This window comes from Camelus bactrianus, chromosome 19 (genome assembly GCF_048773025.1).
Source record: "Camelus bactrianus isolate YW-2024 breed Bactrian camel chromosome 19, ASM4877302v1, whole genome shotgun sequence".
Taxonomy (NCBI): domain Eukaryota; kingdom Metazoa; phylum Chordata; class Mammalia; order Artiodactyla; family Camelidae; genus Camelus; species Camelus bactrianus.
In genome coordinates, this window is record NC_133557.1 from 17396283 (window position 1) to 17418632 (window position 22350).

General features: G+C 41.4%; 1 protein-coding gene across 2 annotated transcripts in view; it reads right to left on the reverse strand.

Moving 5' to 3' along the window:
- The window catches only part of CHD6 (chromodomain helicase DNA binding protein 6), a 160918-nt gene extending 139149 nt beyond the window's left edge, over nucleotides 1-21769 (reverse strand). For both annotated transcript variants that reach the window (XM_074347288.1, XM_074347290.1), the window contains exon 1: nucleotides 21629-21769. The gene's annotated coding sequence lies outside the window, so the exon portion shown is untranslated. The remainder of the gene's footprint in view (nucleotides 1-21628) is intronic.
- Between the last annotated feature and the right edge of the window lie 581 nt (nucleotides 21770-22350).

Below are 22350 nucleotides of genomic sequence, written 5' to 3' on the forward strand. Positions count from 1 at the left end.
AAGCCAGAAAGGGCCTTGGACATGAAAAAGTTAAGAGAGAACATAATTATGTGAGTAAGTAGAAGCTAAAAAGCAGAGGAGAGCAATAAGGTAGGATGGAGAAAGGAGTGGGTGGGAAAAAAAAGGGTGGAGTGGACCAACTGAGAATTCTGTAAATGGCCAAGACAGAGTAAAGACCATCCAAGAATGTCTGCTGCGAAAGGCCCTGGAGCAACCCTGGATTCAGCAGGGTGACTGTACTTGTCATCCCCTGCCAGGATAGTGCTGCACAACAACAAACCACAGAATTTCGCTGGCATCTGGGTTGTGCAGGCTGTGCTTTAAGCTGCAGGTCTGCTGGGGTGGCCCAGCTCTAAGGTTCCCTTCTAAGGCCCACAGTAACGAGGTTGCAGCTACTCAGGGTGCTTCTCATGGTGATGGCAGAGGCACTAGAGGACGAGCCCATCAGCACAGGCACACTGCAGCCCTCTGCTTTCATCATGTCCACTCATATCCCATTGGCCCAAACCCTACATCAAGGGGTAAGGACAGAATTCCATCCACCATGAGGTTACGGCAAGGGTATGAACGTAAAATACTACTACAGAAGAGTGAAGAACTGGGGCCAAAGATTCAAAGACACACTGCACTGGGAGCATCCGCTCCCCAATGTAGTGTTACCTTTGGATCCTATTTCTTCCTTCTCCTCTTAAGAAGATATCATCTGAATTATTTTGTAGAAATATTTCTAATTTAAAGGGGGGAGGGTCTTAAGAAAGCCAGGAGACATGTCTAGAAAACATGGTAGCAAATGCTCAAGGATTTTCACAGATGGAAGGTGCCAATAAAACATACTACTCTATCAAATTACACTGAATTTCAAATCAGCCTGTTGTGGATCCAACTGTCATAGGTTCCCTTTATCCAAAGCAGTTCAGCGCTATCAGCACCCTTGTGGTTAAAAAATACTTTTCAATAATAGTATTATCTACCTAGTTTGAAAAAAAGGAAAAAAATCATGGATCACCCCCCTCCCAAAAGGTGTTCAGAGCCAAATCTAAGAGTCGAATGAAATAGCAGAAAACAAATAGAAAAATGTGGAAAGTTAAAACATTTAATTTGTTGAAAGTATAAGAAATACCGTTTACTAAACAGAGAGCTTTGTTAAGAAAGCTACAAAAGGACCAAAATGGAGTCACTTGGGCTGAGCCCAGGTCACCAAACAGAGACTTAATACTTAATTTATAGTTTCAACCTCTCCCAGGAATAGAATCTTAAACCAGTCAATCCGGAACTACCTGGTCAGTACTAGTGAGGTAATCAGCTTGATGGACCCCTGCACTCCCCTAAAGGAAGGTGATCTTGCCACAAACAATATACTCTTTGCCAGTAACTTCCTTGTCCCACCCTCTTTTGCATGTAAGTCTTTCATTTTGTACAGCTCTTTAGAGCTAATTTCTGTCTGCTGGATGGGATGCTGCACAATTCATGAATCATCAAATAAAGCCAGTAAGATCTTTAAAATTCACTCAGTTTTTTTTAAAAACAGATTTGAAAGAGGTTTCTTCAAAAGTAAGTAAAATTCTAGGTACACTTTTAAACTATGACCCATTTCAAACAATGAACTTACTCCTTGTTAAAAGAATTAACAATGACTTAGTAATATCTGTTAAAGGAAACTCATTCCTCAGTAAACAGCCAAGCAAGTCAAAGACAACATAAGTATTACATTAATATAAACAGAAATTAGAGCCACAATGCATTCTACCTTTGAATGCTGTTCAAAGATTTTTAAATGCTTACTTCTGACCCAGACCACCCTGCCAAAATCAAACTCATGGTCAACCAGCCTACAGCTAAGCGAAGGAACAAAAGGGCAATGGAACTACACTGGCATTAACAGGGATGCAACGTGAAAACACTTGGGCATGCCATGACTTCCCAAAGTCCCCTGCTTCACATTAAGCTGGGTCTAATATGATGTGAGCTAACAAATCTCATTCAACTCTGCATTGAGTTCTCTTAATAGTTTAGAAGTTTAAAGTTCTAATTCTGAAAAGAGGTCTTACTTATAGCAACTCTGGAACACACACCATTACAGTAAACACTATTACACTGAAAACCAGATTTCCAGTTCCTAGGTACCTATGACAAGCCTCTTCTGCCACCACAGAATCCCAATGCTGATTAAAACAGAAGCAGACCTACAACATTCATCCTAAAAAGATTCCAACAAAACTAAGAGGTGACTGTCAAAAAGCACGTCTTTAAGAGAAAAACCCCCACCTCTCCATCCTCTCTGTGCCCATCACAACAGAAAATTCAAAATAAAATCCTTCTACAGAAAATAACTTTCTGCCCCTAAAGAGGAAGAAGGTTAAGGTGATCTGATTTAGAAACAGCTCTCTGGTATTCAAATGTTTTGATAAGGAGAATGCCAAGGCTGTTTAACTCTGGCTAATAAAAGAAAAGGGTTAAATGGCAGGACAGGGATATGGTTTGCTCAGCACTGGAACAGATTATTACGAGTTATAAAAGTTATCAAATCACCTTCCTGGCCCTGACACAGTTTAGATTCTTTCCTTCTTAGTCCCTGTTTTCATCTCTATCAACTGATGAGATACCACAGTCTTTACAGTTTTAGACACACCACCAAAGGCTCGGGGTTCGAGTGTGCAGACAGACACTGGAAAATCAAAGACGGTACTCCAGGAGCAAGCCCGGCCCCCACAGGGGTCACAGCAGACTTGGTCTACGGAGTCTGCCCCCTGCTTATCTTGGCGCTGTTCTGACCCCTGCATTTCTCGGGTGACAACCCTCACACAGCCAACAATGTTAAAGCAGGTTCTGAAACATGGGTGTTATAAACTGAACTGTGTCCTCTCTTGCCCCAAAATTCATTATGTTGAAGCCCTCACCCCTAGCACCTCAGAATGTGACGGTGTTTAGAGATAAGGCCTCTACAGAGGCAATTAAGTTAAAATGGGGTCTCTGGAGTGGGCCCTGATCCAATATGGCCGGTGTCCTTTTAAGAAGAGATCAGGACACAGACAACACAGAGAAAAGACTACATGAGGACATGGTGAGAAAGACTGCGAGCCAAAGAAAGAGGCTTCAGAAGAAATCAAACCTGCCACCTTGATCTTGGACTTCTAGCCTCCAGAATTGTGATAATATAAATTTCTGTGTAAGCGACCCAGTCGGTGGTATTTTGTTATGGGGGCCCCAGCAAACTGATACATCAGGGAATACATTTTACTACAAAATCCCACGATTAAGGAGCGATGCTGCATCAAAATCCATCCTTAGGGAATTTTTGATGGCTTAATGGGACACTGAAAGTCATCTCAATTATTGAAAAAAATACCACATTCATAATAAGCACCTCTGAAGTTTTACCTAAACCTCATAAGTCTTCCAACACATCAGCAGTAAAGCACTGCAGAGGGTTTTTTCATTGGCTACAGCAATCTCGAAATTTCACTTCCATTCTCTGCCTTCTTTGTGATGATGCATTTACAACGGTTCGCTAGAGTGGTCATCTCTGATGGCTGAGGTCTTAGGCGAACTTGCACACCAAGGTTTTCCTCAAAATTCCTTCCCAAGGTGATATTTGTGGCATTCTTACACTTCTTAATCAATCTAAAATCAAAGTTATCACCAATGCAGATCTCTGAAGACACCATGCTGCTTCAGACCTCTACACTTTGACACATGCTATCACCTTTTGACCATCTGGAAAAATTATAATCCTTTGATAATCAGAAGACATTTCACCTTCTCTAGAAAGTCTTTCAAAAACCATTTCGCCCCTGAAAGTTGACCAATTCTTCATTTTAATGATGTGTATTATGTGTAATTACATGTATGTCCATCTCCTTCATTAGACCAAAAGATGGTAGGAACTTATTCATCCTTGAGTCCCAGGCCCTGGCAAAGCACCTGTGTAGGTACTTATAAATGGGTACTGAATAAACAAATGCCACCAATAAACTCCTGCCAACTCTCAGCGGCATAAATCACATGTGACTATTTTGGGTATCTTCCTAACAATGTGACCAGTAACCAGTGCTCCCTAGTAATCTGTGTGTATCTCTCAATTATGAAGTTGAGTAAAAGAAGCCAGATATAAAACAGTATATTTTGTATTACTCCTTTTAAATAACATTCATCAACAGGTAAAGCTTATCTTTGGTGACAAAGGCCAGAACAGTGCTACGGAGGGCTTGGGGAGAAATAATGGATATAACCAGAGAAGAGGCACAAGAGAACCTTCTGGGGTGCTGGAAATGTTCTCTCTTGATCTAAAGATATACACAGGTATATACACATGCAAAAACCCATTAGGCAGTATACTTGATATGTGCACACATTATCGAATGCATATTATACTTCAAAAACCCAATTTCTATGTATGGTCCTCACCTACCATCCATTCAAAAAAAGTCAGTGCTCAATAAAGTTTTGTGGCTGAATGCTTAAATACCTTCTCAATAACAGCAATCAACTATTTTCATATAACAGAAGAAAAACCTCACCAACTGCAGTCAAAGTCGTGCGTTGGAGCTAGGCTATAGGGAACACCATCGTCCCCTCACACAGGTATGAAACTCTGCCCAGAGTTGCAGTGTGCCTGCAGGTGCTACATGGGTAGCAATTTTTCCCTCCTATTACTGGCCTAAAGTTTAATCCCTAGGTGTCCAGCCCTACTGTTGAGGCACAGGATCCCAGTGGCATTTCAGGACACTAGGGAAAAAGGGGATTTTACAACTGGAAGCTCTTTCTACTACATAATTAAGAATCTAAACACATTGGCAGTAATATCAGTAGGAAGCCTCTGTCCATCTCTCTAGCGATTTTCACTTAATTATTGTGCAACTGTTTACCTACCAGACAAACTCCTACTCATCCTTTGAAACCCAACTCAAATGTTAACTCTTCTGGGAAGTTCTTCCTAACCTCCCATACTCCTTTATGTTCCTTTTACTGTTCTACTTACTTTGTTTCACTACAGTCTAAATATTGGTCATGTCTATTTCCCCTACTAGACTGTGATAACATTTGTCACCCTGGCACCGACTGCATGACAGGGCAATTAGGAAGCATGCAAATGTCTGCTGAACTAACTTGAAATATGACTACCACTTAACAAGACTTACCGTTTAAATGTCCAACTGTGGAGTTCTAAAATTAGTGGTATTTCCCAGATAAGGCACAGTCTGTACTTAAGAAGAGGGAGTGAAAAAACTATAAATATTCTCTAGGACAATGTTATTTTTAGTATTGTGGTCACCAGCCTCTCAGAGTAGCAACCTGGAAACTAAGCTTAAATGAAGATCATGGGATGTGCCAGGTAGGCAATACTCAAGAGAAGTATGGTGCAGCAGACATGGTCCCAGAAGCAGTGGGTTCACTACTTCAAGGCAGGGTCTCTAAGGCCCTGCGTTTATATCATATGTAAGAACAAGTAACTGTGTGACTCTGAACAAGTTTTTTTAACCTCCCTGTGCCTCAGTTTCCTCATCAGTAAAATAGGGTGGGAGGTACAAACATAACCTACAACCTCACAACTTTAAAGAATTAAATGAGAGAATATAAAATGTTTAGTACCTAGCATATAGCAAGCACTCCACAAATTTCTGCTCTAATTATCCTGCTGCTCTGGGATGGGATGTCCTCAGTTTTATTTGGTCCTATCATATTCCTCCCTGCCTGGCACTGGGGTCAAAAGTAAGTAAGTGCAGTCTATTCTCTGGGCCTTCCCACCACTCACGTCCACGTTGCACAGCTGATTCCCCCTAGCTATGGGCAGGGCCTCCCTTTGACCATCCACACACCCCAGGAAAGCACAGCCACACCTCATTCCTCAGACCCTCTCCTCTTCCGTTCTCCTAATGAAAACTTAGCAGTTTACTACTTCATTTCTTCATTGCCCTTTTAACAGACTAATGACAGCAAATTAATTAAAAACGCAGATCCCTACAGTCATTCCCTCCAGTATTCTTGTGGATAAACCCAGTTAAATAACGAGGATTTCAAAAATTTCAGGCTGTACTATCTAATGTTAGATCAGTCTTCCCTCTCTCCACCTCCCCTCTTCCTTTCTTTCTTTCTTCCTTCCTTTCTTCCTCTTTCTTTCTTTCTTCCTTCCTTCCTTTCTTTTTTTCTTTGTTTCTGTGCGGGCAGGGGTGTGTGTGTTGGTACTACAATCACAGAATGAAGATGCCCATTTCACCTTCCTTAGGAGGCAAGCCCTTCGGCTGCCACCACAGCAGTTTTACCTGTGGGCTTCAAAAGCTCACTGCAGCCCTCCCCTGCCATCAGCTCTCCAGCCTTCATCCCGTATCAAGAAGTAAAACGACCAGCTTGTGTAAGTTCAAGGGCACTTATTAAAACAAAGTCGAATGACAGTGAGCGCAGGGGTTCCAGGTTAGGACTCTGCTGCCTCTTTCTTCTCAGATTCCTGGCGGGATGCGGGTGGTCTGAGACCAGCTATGCCCTCGGCACTGCTCTTCTGGCTGGCTGGCATGCTTTTGACAGTCAGTGGGTCACAACCAGCATTTCATTTTAAAATTTTTTAAAAAATGGAATAAAAACAACGGAATTTTGTATTACGTGAATTATCTCAATAAAATTATTTTTTTAAAGAATACAGAATAAAAAAAGAGTGCATCACAAGAAGTAAGAGTAAGTATTGAATATTAAAACCTTTAAAATATATATGTACGTATACTGGGTACAATACAGTGTCATTACTGTGAGTCACGGTCACGACAAGCTATGAAACCCTGGTTTCAGCAGGCGGACGCGAGCCCCAGGTGCCTGTGCTGTGGGGAGGAGAGAGCGCAAGCACCCACAGGCCTGCTCTGTGTCTAGACGTTAGAATTCCCCCAGCTTAAGTTAAAACGTGGGTTCTCAATGTGGCAATATCACCCCAAGGGGGCAAAAACTGGTTCTTGGGGGTTAAAATATCTTACTCGTTTACATATTAAGCAAACACACAGTACATAAACAGATACACTATATATTTGTGGTATTAAGTTTTCATGGGTAGGAGTGTGATAACACACACAAAAAAACAAAACAAATGAAAAACAGCTGCGGGTGTGGGGAGGGTATAGCTCAATGGTAGAGTGTGTGCTTAGCATGCACAAGGTCCTGGCTTTGATCCCCAGTACCTCCATCAAAAAAAGTTTTAAAAAGTAAATAAATAAAAATAAACCCTAACTACCTAACCCTAACCCCCCTCAAAAGACAATGTAAAATAATTTTTTTTTTAAACTGCCCAAAAGCTCCTTAGGGGAACAATAATGAAAAAACAAAAGTTGAGCAACATTTCATGAAGCCTAACTTCCAAGACTCCACGTTCAGCCACAAACGGTGCTGTCAGCACCATTTGGTTCACCTATTTCCCAGAAAGTGGGTATGTGTAGGGGCAGGGGGAAAGGGGGAGGGGTGTTAGGGAGGGAGGGGCTGGTAAGGGATAGGAGTCTAGTGCTCCTAATCCCCTGGTCAAATACTATCTCATTCTCAACCCCCATCCACTGTTCAAACCAGTGTGCAGGTTTATATGAAAAGATACTGAATTCGGTTTTTCATGTTTGATATGCAAGTAAATATGCAGAGTAGGTGGCTGGAAATGAGGGTTTGAAGCACAGAAGAGAATGCGGATGGAAACAAAGATTTCAGAGTCCTCAAGAGCTGCAACAAGAAAGAAGTCTGCCCGGGAAGGAGCAAAGGAGCAAAAGGGCATGACCATTAGAATATTTAAAGGGCAGGTAGGGGTAGGGAGGTCCTTGATAGTTTTTTAAAAAATTAAAGCCCCGGGAACTATTTAAAGACAAGATCATAACAATCAGCGATCCTCAAGAAACATCAGAAAACAACTCCTAATTTTTAATGTTTCAGATGATTTAGAGACAACTATGAAAATCTTTTCTTGAAGTCTCATTAACACTACCACATTTTCTTAATTAAGCATCTGGGCAACCTGAATGGCTTTAATCCCAAAATGGACAGTAACTGTCTGTTCAGTACAAAGCCTCTCTGAGCCTCAGGAAGATGTGCACAAGCATGTCTGCACTGAATGCTAGGTTCCACTTTAGAACTCTGCCATCAGTCTAAGAAGGCCACCACCCAGCCAATGCTGGGGGCATGGGAGGAGGTGAACAGGAGGGATGGGAAGCTGGCCACGTCCTTTATAGAGGGTTTCCTTTCCATTCCTGAAACCCTGTGACCACCAGATCACATTAATCCATACTAAAAGGTAAGGACACATGACAACTAATACAACACATGATCCCTGACTAGATACTAGATCAAGAAAAATAAAAAAGCTAGAGAACAAGTGAACAGCAAGATTTAAACATGGACTATGTATTGGTTTTATGTTAACTATCCTGAGTGATATAACTGTATTATAGTTATGTACCCTTTCTTTTAGGATAAAGATGCAAAAGTACTTAGGGGTGAAGTGTTACAATGTCTGCAAGGAACTCTCAAAAGATACAGCTTTAAAAAGAAGTATATATAGACAGGGAAAGAGAGATAAAGCAAACTTGGCAAAATACTAGTAACTGGTGAATCTAGGTAAAGGAGAGATGAGAGTTACAGTACAATTCACATAACTCTCTGTAGGTTTGACATTTTTCAAGATACAAAATGGCCAGAGGGGGTATAAATACCACCAAATATTTTTAAAGTTTTTGATTTCTATATGTTCCAACTCTCCTCCATTAGAACAGAGAATGCAAAATTGACACAAAAATACTCCAAAGCATTTTTAAATACTATGCTCGCACAAATAAATTTATTTGGCAAAGAGAAATTATTTCAAGTGCACAAATCAAGTCAGTTTCTATACCACATTGATAAATTCCTAAGTTAGTTACTACATAGAGAAACAGAATCTGGGTGTTATTTTTGTTCTACACATTCCAATAACATATGGAAGGCAAACCTTAAAAATACTTTAAGAATCTAGGTAGTTCATCTAGATTCTTTATCTTAAAAGAGTATATTAACACTAATGGGTTTTACACAAATGCCAAGAGTTCAAGGCAAACTTAATTATTTGGGCTAATGAGAGACCATATGGATAAACCAAGTCCATATGCAGACACTGCTTTAACTTCCTAAACCTTTAATCAAAATTACGAGGAAGTAAAACTGACCAAAAAGTTTCATCTCCATCCACTCTCATTTCTATTTAAGGAATTTATATTTAATAACAAAAGGGAAAGAAGCAAATGAAATAAAAATGCCCTAAGTGCTCAAGTATGAGTTCTTGAACAAAAGAAAACCGACTTTAATCAAGGCTAATATTTACTGAGAATTTACTACACACGAATCTCTATGAGAAATTCAAAGTACAAAGACTGGACCTTGTGCCCACAGGGCCACAACTTTGTTGGAGAAGACAAACATACAGAAAACGAGAAAAATAATAATGGTTGGCTCAGTCTTCCTTTGTCCCTGCTCCCAATGCCTCAATTCAATGACTTATCTCCTAGCCAGGCCACTGCGGGAGCCTCCTAACTCATTAACCTGTTGTAAAGCCTCTCCAAACCAATGGTATTCAAACTTGGATGCATGATGGAATCACCTGAAAAGTTATCAAAAATCCAATACCTGGGTCTCTCTTCCAGAGAATCTAATTTTGCTGTGCAGCCTGGGCACTGGCATTTTTTAAAGTTTCCAGATGATTGTAACACACAGCAAAGTTTGAGCACCACCGTTCTAAACCAACCTCTGCTACCAAACACAGACTACAACCTACTCTCCAGCATTAAAACCTCTGACGATTCCTCACTGCCAACACATATCTAAACTCCTTACCATGATCTCCAAAGCCTTTCAATGTCTCCGAGCTACTCCTCCAGCCCTGTCATCCACTCAACTCCACAGCTGTCCGCTATACTCCAGCCACAATGAACTAACCATCTGCCTCCGCTCCCTCGCAGGATACTCCCTATGCTTAAAGTGTTTCCAAATTAGACACCAATCTCACTTTATTTATTAAACTCCAAATAAATTTTCAAGAACCAGTTCAAAAGTTCCTTCCTTTCAAAAGCCATCACCAGCTCCCCTGGGTAGATGGCTGCTCCCTCTTCTTGCATTCTAACAAAAACTTTGGACATAGCTCCAATCTGACATTCATCATAATGTCTGTAGCAGCAGTTTACATTTCTGTCTCTTCTAACAGAATGTGCATTCCTCAAGGGCAGAGACCAAGTACATTTATCTTCAAGTTCCCAGAGTCCAGTAACGGCTGAAACAAAATGAAAGTTCAATAATTATTTACTAAATAAATGGGCATCACATACATGTGGAATAAATGAGTAACGATATGAAAAAAGACACAGGCAGTTCAATGTGAAATGTTAAATTAGTTATATAAGCAAAATCTGGCTCCAGAAGTGTAGAGGGGAAAGAGAGTGCTTCTGGCAGATACAAAGGGGGAAGGCCCCATGAAGACAGTGGGACTTATTCTCAAATCTCAAAGGAAAGAAAATATCCAGATAGGCCAAGAGCAAGGGGCAGGGAACCAGGTGCGTGGAAAACAGCTAAGCTATGGCACATCGCACAGGAAAAGCCATTTAGCTCTGCTCTGGGTTTCCTCAAAACATACCCTAAAAACAACTTTAGAAATTAATCATGCTTTTTGTAGTGACATAAATCTATTCTCTGTCTCCTTATCCTTCTTTATGTTTCTTCTCAGTCCTTATCACCACCTGATACATTGTGGTTCTGCATATTCAAATAACCACTAGAACATAATAAGCTCCATGAGAGTAGGCACTTGCTTTGTGGACTGCTGCACCCCCAGGGCTTGCACCAGTGCTGAGCACATAGTAACGTTCAACATACCTTAGCTGAATGAATGAACATATTTATTATGGCCTCTGATCTGATCTTTCCTTTCACCTAGAGATTGGCTCCCTACCTCCCTAGCCTCGACATACCCTAATCCTACCTAACCTTCCAATGCAGAAAAATGCCCAGTCTGACTCAAAGCCTTCTCTGACTCCGCATCCCTATCTTTTCTGAACTTCCAAAGCCCTTTATCTTTCTTGTCTTAGGGCACTTTTTATGGGCTACCTTGGAGTAGCATAATTATCTGTGTACAGGTGTTTATGAATATCTTATCTCCCCTTTACATTGTAAATTCTTTGAGGGCAAGCTCTAGGTCATTTTTCCCCCAGAGCAGCGTGTCTTACAGAATTGCTCAGTAATCTCTATCAAGTAAAAGAAAAAATTAAAGGTTGTATTAAACCTCTGATATCTTAATATTAACCTCAGAAAGATTAAAATCAGTAAAGACTTATCTCCATTCACCTTGTCCCCGAGATATACCAGATTCTTTAAAATTATAACATCTAACACATAACATGCTTACAATGTGCCAGGTATTGTTCCAAGGCGTTACATAAATTAACTCATGTAATCCTCAAAACAACCATGAGACAGATTATTATGTCCAGTTTACAGATAAGGAAACTGAGACAGAGGTTCACACAGCCAGTGAATGGCAGAGCTAGGATTCAAACCTGGTGGTCTGGCTGCAGAATCCATGCACTTAACATGCTGTAGTATCTTTACAAGTGTTGGGCAGCCTCCTATATTTGTAAAGCTAAATGTGGCCTTCCGAGAATTTACTTCAAAAATATTAGAGACGCAAAGATATTTAAGGCAAAGAACTATCCTCATCACGTGAAAGATGGAATTCCAGAAGGCAGTAAAAGTAGAGAACAGATGACAGAAAAGGCATGAAGGGTTCTGCAGCACAACTTTGGGAAGGATAAATCCTGGTAAGAGACAGGTACCCTTGGACCTAAGACTTTAGGAGCAACTGTGAGAAGTGATGGAGCAGAGTGGTAAACATAAGCACTGGCATGAGGTTATCATGGACAGAGCTCATATTCTACAAAGTCGGTACTGAGGGAGTACAGCACAGAGAATGGCAGCCAACTACTGCTGAAGAATGCAGGGCTCAAACTGCCAAGCTCTGCAGTTACAGACGAGTAATGCAATTCCTTTGCCTCTGCTATGACAACTGTAAAATGGGTTAATATCAGCACTTAGCCATAAGGATCAAGGATAATAATCCATGTATATTCATCAGGATGGGCGTGGTTATGCTGCAGTTAAATCTCCTTCTTTAAAAAACTCTGGTTTAAAGCATGGGCTTACTTGCTTACACTATGCAGATTTCTTTCAGGAAGAAAAAGAAAGTATCTGCCTAGAAGTGTCTCATATCACTTCCAGTCAAATTTCAGTATCCAAACCAAGTCCCATAGTCGTGCTCAACTTCAAGGTGATGAAGAAGTGCAATCTTCCACGTACCCAAAAGAAAGAGAACCAAAATATCGACGAACAGCCCTAACAACCACCACACCACGAAAAGAACCTCGCACCATACCTGGCGCACAGTCAGCACTCAATGACTGGTCGGTGCTATTATTATTATCATAATTACTGAGTGGTCTGGGAAAAACTTACTCTAATAACCCTAAGTCATAGAGCTGAATGAACATGCAGATGTGAAAACAACCTCCCATGAACCTTATTTGCAATAAAGCAAAGGTGAATTTACAAGCATCTCACCATGATATGACGGGGGAACGTGCCAAAAAGCTTCTAGTAAGCAAAAGGTAGTAAACAAGAGTTACCAAAACAGTACCACAAGCCTTTTACCATGGTATCAGGGAAAGACATGCCAAAATGTTTCTAGTAAACAAGACATAGTAAACAAGAGTTACCAAAATAGTACATCCTTACTTAAGACATGTAAAATTTCATTGATAATACCTTTATTTCATTTTGGAGAACAGGAAAAAAGTTATGCAGCCTTTCACAAATTCACTTCTAATCTTAGAGCACTCCTTCCCCATATTTTCCCCACAAATTCTTAAGGGAAATTCTCCTATGTGGGTTTTTAGGACCCAAACCCTCAGAGTTAGGGAAAGAGTCCAACTTAGTGAAATAAGAATTGAATTTTAGTCCTAAATTGACCACTGAGCAGCCCTATGGCTGACTAGGACACGACGAGGACTCTGCTCCATCATCCAGAAAATGACAGTATTAGCCTAAACAGCCTCTGAAGTCCCTTCCAACTCTACTCTTCTGCAATCCTGAGAAGCAGGACAGGGGCACTGGTTTAGAAGAATCTAGTTAAGATGCTGGATTGTGTAAGACCTGATAAGACTTAAATCTCAAACTAGAAATAATTGCCACAACCACGGCTACGATGGTAGCAACAAAGCTTAATTCAAGAATGAACATGACAGAAAGTCAGGAGCAGCCGGGAGAGCCCTGCCAGCATGAAATGTCACAGGTAAGCAGATAAGGGTGGACAGAGTACAGCTATTATGTGTAAATAAGGAGTCTGGTATTCGGGCATGGCTTATGAAATCTGTCTTTCGGTAACATCTCATACTGCAGTCCAGCCGCAGCTCTGCGAAATCAGTGATGGTGATGGGAACAAACTTGAAGCAAGGAACCTACAAACCTGCGAGACTTGAGATCCATCGACTATCAGATCTCAATTCCAATAGACTGAGTTTTCCAATTCCTTGAAACCCTTTGGAGAAAGTCATACAAAAGAGCCCAAAGCAGCATGTTATAAAACGTTAAGCTCCACGCATCAGTGATACTTGTGTCTCAGCTAAACAGAAGCCCCTGCCCAGAAAACCTACCATATCTTCACTCCGAGAGTGTAAGACAGTCCCCTACAACAGAATTAAAGGGAAAACAGTGCTACTTTTTAATTGAACACCAATGGAAATATACAGCATTAATTCATGTCATAAACAAAGCAAGAGACACTGCTGCATCAATAATTTTGTTATTCCTGCATCTTTATGAAGGCTTCCGATTCTAACGTCTATGAGTGTATAAAGTACACAGGACACTCCTTATTACCTCTCAAGCTTCAAGAATCATTGCTAAATGACTAACAATCTCCTCCTTGAAAACCTAAAACCTGGAAAATAAATCTAGTAAAATCACAACATGATTAGAAAGATCCATTTCATTACATCTAGACAGCATTCTAAAAAGCTATGATTCTACATGTGGATCTTCATTTACTTCTATAGCCATGTTTCCTTCCACTTGTCAATCACAAAATAATTTCCAATTCTGCAATGTATATTAATCAATATATCAGAATCAATGCTATCCTTGATTTTAAGGAGTTTAAAATCTGAAGTACAATTAGATGGGGCTGGAGACAGGGAAGCATATACAACCCTGAATAAGAAAAAGAAATCCTTTCTTTTAACAAATCCATTTTTAAATATACTGGAAGGGGACAGAGGATAAGGCTCAATCCCTCAAGGGAACTTTGGTGAATATCATTAAAAATAAGGATTACCTTTATAAACTGAAAAATCATCCTTTAAGTAAGCTGATAAACCCGAAATACTTTACATAGGAAAAATCTCCATTAACTAAAGTAATTGAGAATCTTCAATAACCAGCATTTTATATTAGGAATGAAGTATCATACTCAAAAGCTGTCTGTATTAAATCTTTATATGAAAGAAAAAAGCTTCAGCAGTCATGCTGAAAGACATGTAAGTTAGTCACAGCCGTGAAGGGTCCTAAGGCCTCACTGGAAGAGCTACCTTGCTGTTTGCAAAACCTTACAAGACACAAATCTAAGTTCATTTTCTGATCCTACTATTTCTTAACATCAAATCAACTTTTAGATAAAAATAAATAGGTAAATATAAATGAAAAAATAGTGCCAAACTTTATACGATGTATTTAGTCTCATACTAGGCTAAAGAACAGTCTTGCCCATATTGTATTTCCCTTTCTAAATGGAAAAAAAAAAAAAAAAACCCACTATTTCTCCCAAAAAGCAGGGAAGATGGGGGAGGCTCCTGGTAAAAGGGTCTAGAACTGTGCTGTCAAATGCCAGTGCCATTAGCCATATGTGGTTATTTACACTTAAATTAATATTAAATAAAATTTTAAATTCTCTTCCTTAGTCATACTAGCCACCTCTTCAGAGCTTCAAAAGCCACATGTAACTAGTAGGTCCTACACAGATATAGGACATTTTCCATCATAGCACAAAGTTCTACTGGACAGTGCAGCTCTAAAACAATGTTCCTCAAATTTAAAGGTACACAAAGTCATCAGGATAGCTTGCTGTAACAAAGATTACTGGGTCCCCATCCCAGGTAGTTTATCCCAGTCGGCCTGGAGCGGGGCCAAATACCTGCATTTCTAACATGCTCCAAGACAGAGGTGACACTGTCTGTCATCCTGAGTAGCATGCTCTATGGTAAAGGACTAGTTTTTGTTTTCTCCCAATCCACTGTTGATCAAAACTGTTATAAAATACTAGAAAAGTCAATTACTAGGGAAAAATTTTAGACAAGGACGACATCATAAACTTACATTTTTTATTATTAGATTCAACAATCATTTTTCTGAAAAATGCTGTAAAAGCTGCTACTTTCTTTCAAGTTCTGAACTTACCTCATCGCAGACATGCAATAACAGTCCACAGACCTGCACAGATCCACAGATTTTTGAGTAGCCCTCATCTAGGAGAGCTTATTTTACATTTTTACAATTCTTGGAGCCGGTCATTAATGATTTCTTTCATACCCTGTACCATATACTCAATGTATTTTTACAACTCAAGGCAAAAATGTTATCTCCATTAAGCAGAAAACCCAGAGTCCCTTAAAAATGACACTATACAGGGTTTGCTTAAAGAAACAACCTGATGGGTTATCATTTATAATGTGATCCAAACTTGTCACATGGTCTACAAGGATGAGGGCTTGATTTTTTCATGTTAACCCGTGGCTGAATTTAGATTGCTAACACTGTAAAGCCAAAATACACAATGAACATTAATAAAGTCTCTGAGTTAAATTACATAAAAGTTCTTTCAATAAATAAAATATATGATCTAGACCTACCTTACCAGACACAGTCCTTCAAAGGATTTCTTAAGAATGCTGATGGTTTCCTTGAACCCAAAGTGAATACAGCTCAGTGCATTTCTTTACTCTTGTACACTTAGGGAAGGAACACATCAAACAGAATCCCCTTACAGGAGCCAGTGCCCTTCACCAAACTACCTAAAGCTTAGGTGTTTTCCTCAATTCATATATCAAACCAAACAGGCTGATACTTCTTCTACTGAACTTTTGGTCTGGTCCAATAAGTAGACTTCTATGAGAATACCTTCAGGATAACTTCAAGTTTGACCACTTCTCAGAGACTACTTTCAAAATTTTCTTATTATGCTACAATTTTGTTTTACCAATTTGTTTGACTATTACCTAAATAAATTATAAAATAAGGTCCTGAGAACTTTAATATGTGATCCTTTCTCCTATAGTAACATCTGGTTTAACAGAACTTGACATATATGCATGTTCTATATAAAATAAGATTACATGCTCAACTAGACATTATTTTAAGAAAAATTCCACTTAAAATTAACAACATTAACAGAAAAGTTGCAAGGTATATTTCATATAAAGTCTGGGGAATATAAAGACAGAAGGAGATTATTTTTAATTATTCTTCCTACAATGTCAGAAAGAAAACCCTTTTCCTCTTAACATATTGAACGAAGCACTAACAGAATAAGTAAGAAGTACAATTCAAAGCAAGAAAATGCCAGGAGCTTTTGCCATGGCCACCCCCTCCAGTCCCGTCTGCAGAGGCAGATGGCTGAGACCAAGACACTCAGGACCATCTAAGACTGTCTTACAGCTGCCCTCTTGTCACCTGCTCCATGGGCAAAGGCATGGAACAGCTTCCCAAGTGTAACAATAAGGCAGGGAAGAATTCTGGCGGTAATCCTTGCCGGATGCTGCCCTGAGGGATGCAGAAGTTCTTGCCCAGGCCCTGGCCAACTGATTTAGACTGAGAAGGCAGGAACCGCTAAAGGGAAAAAAAAAAAAAGCCCAAAGAAGTCAGGCTCTAGGCAAAAGATTTTGCTCAAACAAAACAACTGTTTTGTAATGACCTAAATCAATAATCCTGAATATTATTTTTGCATGTGGGTGAGAAGAGATGAAGGGAGGGAAATGGAGATGGGCAGTCACAGATTCCCTTAAGAATCATAAAACGCAATGGATTTGCTTCCCATAAAAAGGCACAAAATTTTGCATACTATTTTGGGGAGTTTACAAACGAACTAAAGACTCCCTTGGTGTCCATCAATCCCAGGATAAAAAGCATCAACCTAAACACGCAGGAACCAAAGGTCAGTGTTACAATAGCTAGACCTTCATTTAACCTGAAGCCTGACCTTTCACGTAAAAGACAATCTCAGAATTTTTTTTAAAAAAGTAGATATTCCAAAAATAAAATGCCTTGGTTACACAGTGAACAAGAAAATACAAAATACATTAAAACTTTACTGATAATATATTTGATCCATCAAATTTAGATCAGTGAAAACTTACTACAAAAATCTTTAATAAAGGAGTAGAAAGGTAGAAAAAGAGAAATCTCACTTTACTCTTTTAAAAATTCAGACATGCATCCATCACTTTGTAAATGTTTGGATTCGTGTCCTGAAGTTATCTTAAAATTCTACTTTTCGGTTTTCCTGAAATTTTCAAACACTTAGTATGTTAAGAAATAGCTATTGGATAAAAGCACCATGGAAGTCTTTGGAAAAATCAGATTTTTCTTTGCTAAAAATTTTAAGCCCTTCATTATGACTATAAAGAAAAAAGGTTCATCAGTTTTTAAAAATTCCTCAAAATAAAGAGCTATTTATGTCATATACCTTATCAAAGACTCTAGAAGTCTCAATAATGACAAATGACATAAAGAATAAAAGTGGGAGGATGTAAAAAAATCACTGTTACAAACTAGAAAATCCAACTAATACAGGTACCACAAGCAAAAATAAACATTTTTATCTAGATTTTATGAAAATAACTTGGTTCAGAAGTGGGAAACGGGATGGATATTTTAAAATAACTCCAGTTTACGACCTTCAGGACATTTATGGAAGTAACAGAATTTCTCATGAGGGTATCAAAGCCTCCACAAAATGAACTAAAGAGAACATTCTGGCAATGAAAAACTGACCGCATTCTCCCTCTGCACTTCATGGTTCTTACTGTACTGGGCTAACCCTGAACTCCTAAGTGCCCTAGTGAGACCTCTTCTACACTATGGAGACAAGTGGGGAAAGGATGCCCTCACTGTATTCCATCTGCCTCTTCAGGGACGAATTCTTGAAACAGAAAAATAAAAATCAACTGGTGTATAGAACTTAGGCAAAGCATGCTAGTTTACCTAGCACCATACCACAAAAATGTGACAGCACACTCCAGCTTTTTAAGAAATCTTTAGAGAGTGGTGTTAATGAAAAGAGTATGTGCTTTGGATCCAGATGATGCGGGCTCAAATTCTGACTCTAACATGTACTAGCTTTATGGCCTTGAACAGGTTATTTCATTTCTTTGAGTCCATGAAGCTCATGGAGTGGCTAAGAAAACAGGGGTATTTTTTCTCATCTCCGTAGTCCGAGGGCCTGGCTAAGTGCTGGATACATGTCAGGTATTCATTCATTCATTCATTCAATGCTAGTTCTTTTTTCTTCCCTCACAAGTTTGTCATATTCTATTGCAAACAAAAATATTCTCTGGGGAACAGATATCTAAGCCCCAGCTATTATTTTATGTATTTCAAGGAGTTTTCAATATAATAATAACCTGGTACAGGAGAATGCAGGCAGTCCCATGAAATCCATTGTAGCTTTTCACCTGAATTAAACTAAAGCTTTGAATGAGGGATGGAAATATAGAGAACTACTAAATATTTATTAAAAATAAAACAATTTCAAACCTTGCTATACTGAGGGGACACAGGAAGAGGGTGAGAACATAATCTCCTCAGCTGATTTAGTTACTGTCATTGTCCTAGACAATGTCACTGTCACATACCAAAGGTTTTATTTAGGTAGAATCCTTGAATTCTAAAACTTGTTCAAAAGGGTTGTGAACATGAACCCATGTGCGACTGCATTTGGTCATTACCAATAAAAAGTCTTCCCGTGAAAGCTGAAAAACAGAGGCACCTGCAGCGAGAATCATGCCCGAGGTTGTGGAACCCTCTTTCCTCATGATTTAACGCAGGAAGACATAACCACAAACTGTGTTTGCAGCAAAGCTATATACCCAAGAAAACTGAAAAACTTCTTTGAAACTTCTCTAAATCACAGATTTCCAAGACACAGTAGCCCAATTGTCTGTTGTTTCTGATAGGTTTTTTTTTGTGACACAATGGTAAAAATCAAAAATGAGATGTGGTTTCTAAAGAGGTAAGATTCCGTTTCAGATTTTCTTTGGTATTTGAAATAGTTATGAGAAAAGCAAATCAATAAATACAAAAAACTAACTAGCTGTCAAAGGATCTTCCAGAAATGCAGCTGTTACTTGTGGCTTCCCACTCCACTTTCAACTGGCCATTCAACTTCTCCTTTGATCTGCGTGAAGTAATATGCTGATGAGTTCAGAGAACTTCCAACTCTACTAATAATAAATTATAAAAATAATTAGAAAGCTATAGAATATGAAAAGCTGTGGTAAAAGTTATCATAGTCAAAGACTTTGCAGTGCTATAACAGACGGGCTAAACGTAAAAAACAAACAAAAATAATTGCAATATAAAAGATGTGACTCCAGGCAGACTGTGATACCGCAATGAGACACAGCTAATTTCACAAGAGATCTAGATTTACCGTCCCCATGGACAGACTACATCAAGAACAGTATCATAGTCTGGCTACTACAGGGGAGATTCCAAAGTTAGCAAAAAAGGAAAAAAAAAATTGCAAGGGTTAGCTTTTAAAAGTCCATTAATCAAGAAAAAAGTTTAAATAATTCATCTAGGAAATCTGCCCTGGGACAGAAAGAAGTCCAAAATTTATCATTTTACCACTCCACGTTTTCCCAGGCCTTTCGTTACAGTCATGCATTGCTTCTGTATGAAACCACCTGTTCTGGTTGGCATAAGCCATTGCACTTGACGATTCATGCCTAATCATTTTATCATACATGGATCTCAAACCTTCTCCCCACCCCCAGAGAACCACAAAGTCTACAAAAACTATCTCCCTGAGGTTCCAGCCTGATCTTCCAACGTGGAATACCAACAAACTCGCCTGTGCCATGCACAATAGATGGGTACACATCTCTAGTAAGAAAGACAGCTCATAATTAGCCTTGGGAACACGGCGGAGTGGTCCCTGTCTGGACTATATTCTAAGGATCACAAGCATATTTCCTTAAAGTACGTCGAAATCTAGAGCCTACTGGGATGGTGCCCCTATATGACATTTGAGAAACAGTAACCAAATCTCAGGCAGTACTGCAGACAGTCTGAAAATTATAAAAAAATTTTAAATGGGTATTTTCTCTGTTCATGGATCTGTTACACCAGAAGTGAGCAGTGTTGAGGGGGTGGGGAATAAGTCGCACACACAGCCCCAAAGATGCCTGGAGATGCCAAGAATTCACTAGAAACCTTGGCCAGATTACTAATGATCCATAAACCCTAATTTGGAGAACACCGGCCTACAGGTTCAAAATCGAATTATACTGCCTTATTAGATCACACACTACCGAAACCACAGTCAGATCAGTCGTAACTGGAACTAGGAACACTTTATGTACACAAATATAAGTGTCTGCTTATGCATTTTTAATTGGATCAAATAAAACTGAAGCTGCAAACAAACTCAAATTTCAATTATCTCACTAGTGAGGGGATTTCCTAATAGCGTCTTTTTAAAAGCCAAGTAGCTGCCAACCCTCTGCACATCTGACAGGCATGTCCCTGGAAATTTGGGAGCAACAGACTCCGTTACTTCTCAACAGCGAAGGAAATAAATACCCTGAAGGGGACAGATTCCTCTTTTTTTTTTTTTAAAGCTCAAACATGCAATCTAATAATGCACAAAACTTGGCTGCGGGGTTGCTGGACACCTCCAGGGTTCCAATTTTCGGGGCGAGTGCGCGCTAGTGCGTAAGAAGGGGGTGGAGGTGGTGCGCGCTCCGAGGACGCGCAGGGGCCCCCGCCCCCTCCCGGAGCAGCAGCCTGGCACCAGCCCACCCTCCTCCACCCCTGCAAACAGACGCAGGACGCCAATAGAGCAACTTCTCCGCGGGGGCGGCGGCGGGAATAGCGGTCACCCCCGCCCCGCGGCGGCCCGGCCGGGCCGGGGGTCGCTCCTCGGCCGGGACTGGCGGGTGGGGGGTATAGGGGAGCCCTCCGCACGCCCCGCCCCCGCCCGCCTGGCCCAGGGCCGGGGGCTGCCCGGACCCCCGCCCCTCCGCGCGGGCCGCAGCGGCGCACTCCCAAGGACGGCCGCCCGGCTCGAGCGCGACCTGAGCGCGAGCCGGAGCGCAGCGCGGCTGAGGCCGGCCCTTCGCCTCAGGCCTCAGGCCGCCGCCTGCCCTCCGCCAGGCCGCCCGCCCCGCTCGGACCCCGGCCCGGCCGAGCCTCGGCGCCGCCGAAGCCCCTCATCCTGGCTTCATTCATAGGGGCACCCCAGCCCGGCCGGCGGGGCGGGGCCGGGGACCCGCGAACAAAGCCAGCCCGCCGAGGCCGGGGAGGAAAATAAAAAGTTAAGAGAAGAACTTACCTAAAATGGCTCCTGCAGCAGCCAAAATACAAACAGCTATTATTTGGTGAAGTTTAGCTCAGACACCCTGCAAGGACACCCTAACCCGGCTTGGGCCCGCCTCCCCTGCCACGCTATTGGGCTTCGCCGGCCCAAAACACAGATTCATTGGTCAGCCTGGCTGCCGCTCAGGTAGAAACCCATTTCAAGCTTGCTTGCAGGGGCGAGTGATGGGCTCGCTCCATTGTGCTCGTATTTGCATGGATGTGATCGCGGCGCTGATTGGCCTGCGCCAGGGCCGCCCCGCCCCCTGCCTCGCGCCCCCCGCCTTGGAGACGCCACTGCGCGCGGCTCCGCCCCCCGGGACTGAGCGGCGGGGCCACGGGGGCGAGGCGGGGCTGGGGTCCTGCGGGCCGAGGGGGCGGGGCGGGGTCCTGCCAGCCTTGGACAGAAGGCAGGGGGCGGGGACTTGGAGCGCGCGCGGACCCGGCGGCGGTACAGCCCGCAGGTGGAGGTCTCTCAGGTAGCGGTCTAGCCATCTGGAACACCCGAGGCTGGCGTCTCTGGGGCTGGGAGAGTATGTGACTGGGGTCCCGCGACAGAGAGATTCCGCTGGGGACGAGGTCCCGTAGGTCAGGAAAAGAAGATGCGGAGAAGCCAGGTGAAGAGCCGAGAAGCCCGGCAAAGAGCCAAGGAGCCCCGAGCTCTGTCTCCAGCTGCATCCCCGCCGCTCCTCCTGGCTC